Genomic DNA, 7667 nt, shown 5'->3' on the forward strand with positions numbered 1-7667 from the left:
ACTCCTAAACTATTCGTGGTCTTAATTCCCCCTGAACTTGGTCTTTTGAGAGTCATTACCTCCCTGGACGCTGACGCGATAAAGAATGTGGGTGCACTCTCTTTTAAGTTCGTGGGGTAAAGAAAAATTAAAAAACTCAGCTTATAAGTAAGTTATTTTTTAACTTTTAATTGCATATAGTCATATATAATAATTTTTTTATTATAACTATGTATTTCTTCTTGCTTCATCTTGACATATAATGTGGATTTTGTTATTATTCTGTATTGCTATAATAAACAATTAAACTTTCTGAAAAAATAAAACAGAAAGTTAGTAATACTTGTTTAACGAAATAGATTCTGGAAAACAAGAAAATAGTATAGGAATAAATCGAGCCCACTGAATACACAGTGTATCCTTAAGAAAATTATTCCCCTCAAGTACCCGATGTGCTGGAATATATTCTCCCAGGATAGAACGATTTAACTCACCAGTGTATAAGTACCAAAACTCTGATGAACTGCGAACCACTCAATAGTTGTAAAACACACTGGAAAATATTGTGCAGAAGAAGAAGAAGAAGAAGAAGAAGCTCAGAAAATTTCGTAAGGAAAGATTCTGGGATTCAAACTCTATTTATAGAGTTGATGGCAATGTTTCTGAAAAGGTTTGCAACCTTTCAGAAACAGCCATGGCTGTTGAAAATGGGTGATTGAAATATTGCGGAAAAAATATATTTAAAATAATTCGGAAAAAAAAATGGCTGACCGAACCGGGTCGAGGGTCATGGGTTATTCCGGATTGAATTTTTCGTTAATTATTTAATTAATTAATTAAATAATTGAAAAGAATTTTGTCCAGAAAGATTAATCAATCAATCGATCTTTGACCGAATCCGAATCCGTAGCCGTAGCCGAAGCCGAGCCGAGCGAGCGACGACGGCGACGGCGCGAGGCTTGCCTTTTTCTTAACTCTTTAAGAGTTAGAAGAAGAACAATTATATATATACCCATCAAAAGCCTTTTCTTCCTCCGATATGGGACAATGTTCCTTTCCCAAGGGAAACTCAAATATTTCTTTTTCCCTCTATTTCTCATTCACCCTCTTTAAGCTACACAAGCTTAAAATCCCAATAATCCCCCACATGAATGGGGAATGGCTATAAAATAAAGGAATGCACGGACGCGTGTGTGTTTTACATGCAAGAATTAATTACATCTGGATAAGTAGGTTTCCCTTTGAACTTTCCGTAGTGAACTTATATCGGATATACTCGGTCAATCGGTAGATTTGATATCTTTGAACCGTCGAGCTTTGTTGTATACCTAGACAACATAAGTCACACAATCAATCCTTAACCATCTATGGTTCTCACGGCTGTGTTCGTTTCAGCCATGAACACCGCCTGGTTTCATGAGTGCTTAGAGAATGGGCCTTTACTTTCATTCCCCTTGAAGCAGCTTACACTTCACACTCACATAGGTAATTTCTAAACGTGTAATCCTATAGACACACTATCTGGTCATATCCTGCCAGACTTAGCAAATCATTAAAAAACCTTTAAGCTTTGTTGACTCATCAAAAAGCCTTAATGCTTTACCTCGATTTCTGAACATTGTCTTCATCACGAGAATGGGTTGAGTTATTTGACAATGTTGAACCGTCATTCATAACTTTGTTTGATCTCTTTGAACCTAGCTCGTATGATCTCCAGTCTGCTAGATAGAGTTACCGTCATGATGACTTGTCCTAGACCTTAACCCCATTCCTTTTGATGATATTTCAACTGCCTCTCTAGATAGGCCTTTTGTAAGTGGATCCGACACGTTATCTCTTGACTTTATGTAGTCAATTGTGATAACACCACTAGAGAGTAGTTGTCTAACGGTATTGTGTCTCCGTCGTATATGACGAGATTTTTCGTTATACATAACGCTCCCTGCCCTGCCTATTGCCGCTTGACTATCACAATGTATACAAATAGGTGCCAAAGGTTTGGGCCAAAATGGAATATCTTCCAAGAAATTTTGGAGCCATTCAGCTTCTTCACTGGCCTTATCTAAAGCTATGAATTCAGATTCCATTGTAGAACGGGCGATGCACGTTTGTTTGGATGATTTCCAAGACACTGCTCCACCCCCAATTGTGAAAACATATCCACTCGTGAATTTAACTTCAGATGATCCAGTGATCCAATTTGCATCACTATATCCCTCGATCACGGAGGGATATTTGTTATAATGCAAAGCGTAATTTTGGGTATGTTTGAGATACCCCAAAACTCGTTTCATTGCCATCCAATGTATGTGATTGGGATTACTTGTAAACCGACTCAGTTTACTAATAGCACATGCTATATCTGGTCGTGTATAATTCATGATATACATCAAACTTCCCAATACTCTTGCATAATCCAATTGTGAGTCACTTTCACCTTCGTTCTTTTGAAGTGCATAACTCACGTCAATTGGAGCCTTGGCAATTTTGAAATCCAAATACTTGAACTTGTCAAGTACCTTTTCAATGTAGTGAGACTGTGATAATGCTAGACCTTGTGGAGTCTTGTGAATTCTGATTCCTAAGATCATATCAGCAACTCCTAAGTCTTTCATATCGAATTTGCTAGCCAACATGCGCTTAGTAGAATTTATATCTGCCATGTTTTTGCTCATTATCAACATGTCATCAACATATAAACAAACAATTACTTCATGACCTGGAGTGTTTTTAATGTAAACACATTTGTTGCACTCATTGATTTTAAACCCACTTGCCAACATTGTTTGGTCAAATTTGGCATGCCATTATTTGGGTGCTTGTTTAAGTCCATAAAGTGACTTAACAAGTTTGCACATTTTCTTTTCTTTACCAGTTACCACAAAACCCTCAGGTTGTTCCATGTAAATCTCTTCTTCTAATTCTCCATTTAAGAAAGCTGTTTTAACATCTATTTGATGGATTTCAAGACCATACACGGCCGCTATTGCCACTAACACCCTAATAGATGTTACCCTCGTTACTGGAGAGTAAGTGTCAAAGTAATCAAGGCCTTCCTTTTGTCTATAACCTTTGACAACACGTCTTGCCTTATATTTGTCAATAGTGCCATCAGCTTTCACTTTCTGTTTAAAGATCCATTTCGAACCTAAAGGCTTATTTCCTAGAGGAAGATCTACCAATTCCCATGTAATGGTTATCCAAAATTGATTGAATCTCACTATTGACTGCCTCTTTCCAAAACGCTGAATCAGAAGATGACATAGCTGCTTTAAAAGTTTGAGGCTCATTTTCAAGCAAGAACGTCACAAAATCTAGTCCAAAGGAAGTAGATGTTCTTTAACGTTTGCTATGCCTTGGATCTTCTATACTTGGAGTATTTTTCTTTGGTTCTTCCCGAGGTCGTTTAGGTCTTTCACTTAATGACTCACATTCAGTTTTATACGGATAGATGCTTTCAAAGAATTCAGCATTATCTGATTCCATTACCGTATTAATATGAATTTTGGGATTATCAGATTTATGAACCAAAAATTGACATGCTTTACTGTTTGTAGCATATCCAATGAAAACGCAATCAACAGTTTTTGGTCCGATTTTAACCCTTTTAGGTAAAGGAACTTGTACCTTTGCTAGACACCCCCACACTTTGAAATATTTTAAGTTGGGTTTTCTTCCTTTCCATTTTTCATATGGAATAGATTGCGTTTTGCTGTGGGGTACTCTGTTGAGTATTCGGTTAGCTGTAAGGATAGCTTCGCCCCACAAACTCTGCGGTAATCCGGAACTTATTAATAAAGAATTCATCATTTTCTTTAATGTCCGATTTTTCCTTTCCGTAATTTCATTGGATTGAGGTGTGTAAGGTGCAGTAGTTTGATGGATAATTCCATATTCCGAACATATTTCTGCAAATGGAAATTCATATTCTCCACCCCTATCACTTCTAATCATTTTGATCTTTTTATTCAATTGATTCTCCACTTCATTCTTGTATTGCTTAAATGCTTCAATTGCTTCATCCTTACTATTAAGCAAATAAACATAACAATATCGAGTGCAGTCGTCAATAAAAGTAATAAAATACTTTTTCCCACCTCGAGATGGTGTCGACTTCATATCACAAATGTCAGTATGAATTAAGTCTAAAGGATTTGAATTCCTTTCAATAGACTTATAAGAATGTTTTATAAACTTAGACTCAACACATATTTGACATTTTGATTTATTACACTCGAATTTAGGCAACACTTCTAAATTAATTAACTTCCGTAAGATTTTGTAATTGACATGTCCTAAACGAATAAGCCATAAATCATTTGACTCCAATAACTAAGAAGAAGCTGCAATTTTATTCATACTGTCAACAACCATTACATTTAGTTTGAAGAGGCCCTCTGTGAGGTAGCCCTTTCCAACATACATTTCATTCTTGCTTACAACAACTTTATCAGAAACAAATACACATTTGAATCCGTTCTTAACAAGCAAAGAAGTAGAAACTAAATTCTTCCTAATAGTAGGAACATGAAGAACGTTGTTGAGCGTTAACACCTTACCGGAAGTCATCTTCAGGAATATTTTCCCATAACCTTCAATCTTGGCTGTTGCAGTATTTCCCATGGAAAGCTCTTCTTCGGGACCAGCAGTAGAGTAAGTCGCAAATGCTTCCTTGACAGCACAAACATGTCGAGTGGCTCCAGAGTCAATCCACCACTCCTTCGGATTTCTAACTAGGTTGCATTCCGAAAGCATTGCACACAGATCATCAATGTCATAATTCTTCTCCACTATGTTGGCCTGTCCCTTCTTCTTATACTTTTTCGGGAGACGACAATCAGGGGCTTTGTGACCGATTTTTCCACAATTGTAGCAGCTGCCCTTGAATTTCTTTTTGTTCTACTCCTTAGTCTGTCCAGAAGACCTCTTTCTCTTCTTACTTTTTGGAGCAGTCTCCTCAACGATATTAGCTCCCATGATTGTTGAATTTCCACGAGACTTCTTCTCTGCTGTTTTGTTGTCTTCCTCAATCTTGAGACGAATCACAAGATCTTCCAACTTCATTTCTTTGCGCTTGTGCTTAAGATATTTCTTGAAATCTCTCCACGAAGGAGGCAATTTTTCAATCATTGCAGCCACTTGAAATGCTTCATTCACGACCATACCTTTAGCAATAAGGTCATGAAAAATAAGTTGAAGCTCCTAAACTTGGGTTCCAACAGTTTTACTGTCTATCATTTTATAGTCTAGAAACTTGGCAACCACGAACTTCTTCAAGCATGCATCTTCAGTCTTGTACTTTTTCTCAAGTGCGCCCCATAATTATTTCGAAGTATTCATCGCACTGTACACATTGTACAAGTCATCCTCTAAAGCGCTCAAGATATAGCCTTTGCAAAGAAAATCTGCCTGCTTCCACGCCTCAACAATCATGAATTTCTCGTTGTCCGGCATGTCCGCAGCAGGCACTGGAGGTTCTTCACTAGTGAATTTCTGCATACCAAGTGCGGTAAGCCAGAAGAACACCCTTTGCTGCCATCCTTTGAAGTTGGCTCCAGAAAATTTCTCCGGTTTCTCTGCCGGTGGAACAACAGTCCGGCTTGACGAGGCTATCGTCGTTGCCGCAATAGTCGCAGAAGAATTTCCGTTATCAATTGTCATTTCTCACTGTAAACAACATAAGAGTTCAATTAATGGCAAAATCAGAACAGTACACAATACTGTTATTAATAATAATAAAAAAATAGTATGTATAAAAACCAAAGTTTTTATATACTGTTTTACAGAAAAACGATGAAGTTTTTTATGTTCTTTAAATCGTCTTACGAATTTAAATACTCTGATGAAGTTTTTATATCTTCAAATCAGAATAGTAAGATTCAGAAGGAGTAAAAAATCACACAGGTTTTAATCTCCACAAACAAAATACAGAATATAAAAAAAAAAATAATTTCCTTAAGATTGTTATTATTCTGTATTGCTATAATAAACAATTAAACTTTCTGAAAAAATAAAACAGAAAGTTAGTAATACTTGTTTAACAAAATAGATTCTGAAAAACAAGAAAACAGTATAGGAATAAATAGAGCCCACTGAATATACAGTGTGTCCTTAAGGAAATTATTCCCCTCAAGTACCCGAGGTGCTGGAATCCTCCCAGGATAGAACGATTTAACTCACCAGTATATAGGTACCAAAACTCTGATGAACTGCGAACCACTCAATGGTCGTAAAACACACTGGAAAATATTGTGCAGAAGAAGAAGAAGAAGAAGCTCAGAAAATTTCGTAAGGAAAGATTCTGGGATTCAAACTCTATTTATAGAGTTGATGGCAATGTTTCTGAAAAGGTTTGCAACCTTTCAGAAACAGTCATAGCTGTTGAAAAGGGGTGTTTGAAATATTGCGGGAAAAATATATCTAAAATAATTCGAAAAAGAAAACGGGCCTGACCAAACCGGGTCGCGGGTCATGGGTTATTCCGGATTGAATTTTTCGTTAATTATTTAATTAATTAATTAAATAATTGAAAGGAATTTTGTCCAAAAAGATTAATCAATCAATCTTTGACCGAATCCGTAGCCGTAGCCGTAGCCGTAGGCGTAGGCGTAGCCGAAGCCGAAGCCGAGCCGAGCAAGCGACGACGACGGCACGAGGCTTGCCTTTTTCTTAACTCTTTAAGAGCTAGAAGAAGAGCAATTATATATATACCCATCAAAAGCCTTTTCTTTCTCCGATATGGGACAATGTCCCTTTTCTAAGGGAAACTCAAATATTTCATTTTTCCTCCATTTCTCATTCACCCTCTTTAAGCTACACAAGCTTAAAATCCCAACAGATTTTACTCTAACTTTTATTCTTTTTAATTTTTTCTAATAGATATAATGTCTATTTGTTCCAACTGCATGTTTCTTCTTCTTTTTTGGGCAAAATTTGTAAAAGTTTGGTTGGAACTCCATCATTTTAGCCAAATAGAAAATTTTTAGCAAAAATAATGGAGTACTAGTTGTGTATTTTCTGTTATTTATTTTATTTAGATATAATATTTATTTATTTTAATTGTGTATTTTTATTTTCGAGTCAAAACAGTAAAAACAATGGCTACAACTCTTTTTTTTTACCAAATAAAAAGGTATAGCCAAAATAATGAACTTGCAATCGTACACTCTTTTTATTTCTTCTTTTGATGCAATGACTATTTATTTCAACCGTATATTTTTACTTTTTCCGGTAATATCTGTAAAACAATAATATTTTTAGAGCTCCATAATTTAGAGCTATATAAAAAATTATAGTCAAAATAATAAAAATCAAACTATGTAATTTATATCTTTTTAGATGCCTTGACTATTTAATTCAACTGTATAAATCTTTATTTTCAGGTCAAATTCAATAACAATAAATAAAACTTTATTATTTTTAGCCAAATAAAAATAATTAGCTTAATTAATGTAATTCTAACCAAGGTTTATTATAAATATTATTAGAAAAAGATTATCTAAAAAAGTAACACACTTAAAAAAGTATAAAATATATTTTATTTTTTTAAAAATGCCACATGGACAGGAAAACCTACGTGGCATGCGAGTGCATGCCACTTCCTAGGAAGAGATCGTCCAAGGGAGTAACAACTATCGAATAACTAAGTATAGGGGGGTAATTAAAATCACGGATAGTTCAAGGATGTA

Source organism: Nicotiana tomentosiformis, chromosome 2 (genome assembly GCF_000390325.3).
Source record: "Nicotiana tomentosiformis chromosome 2, ASM39032v3, whole genome shotgun sequence".
NCBI lineage: Eukaryota > Viridiplantae > Streptophyta > Magnoliopsida > Solanales > Solanaceae > Nicotiana > Nicotiana tomentosiformis.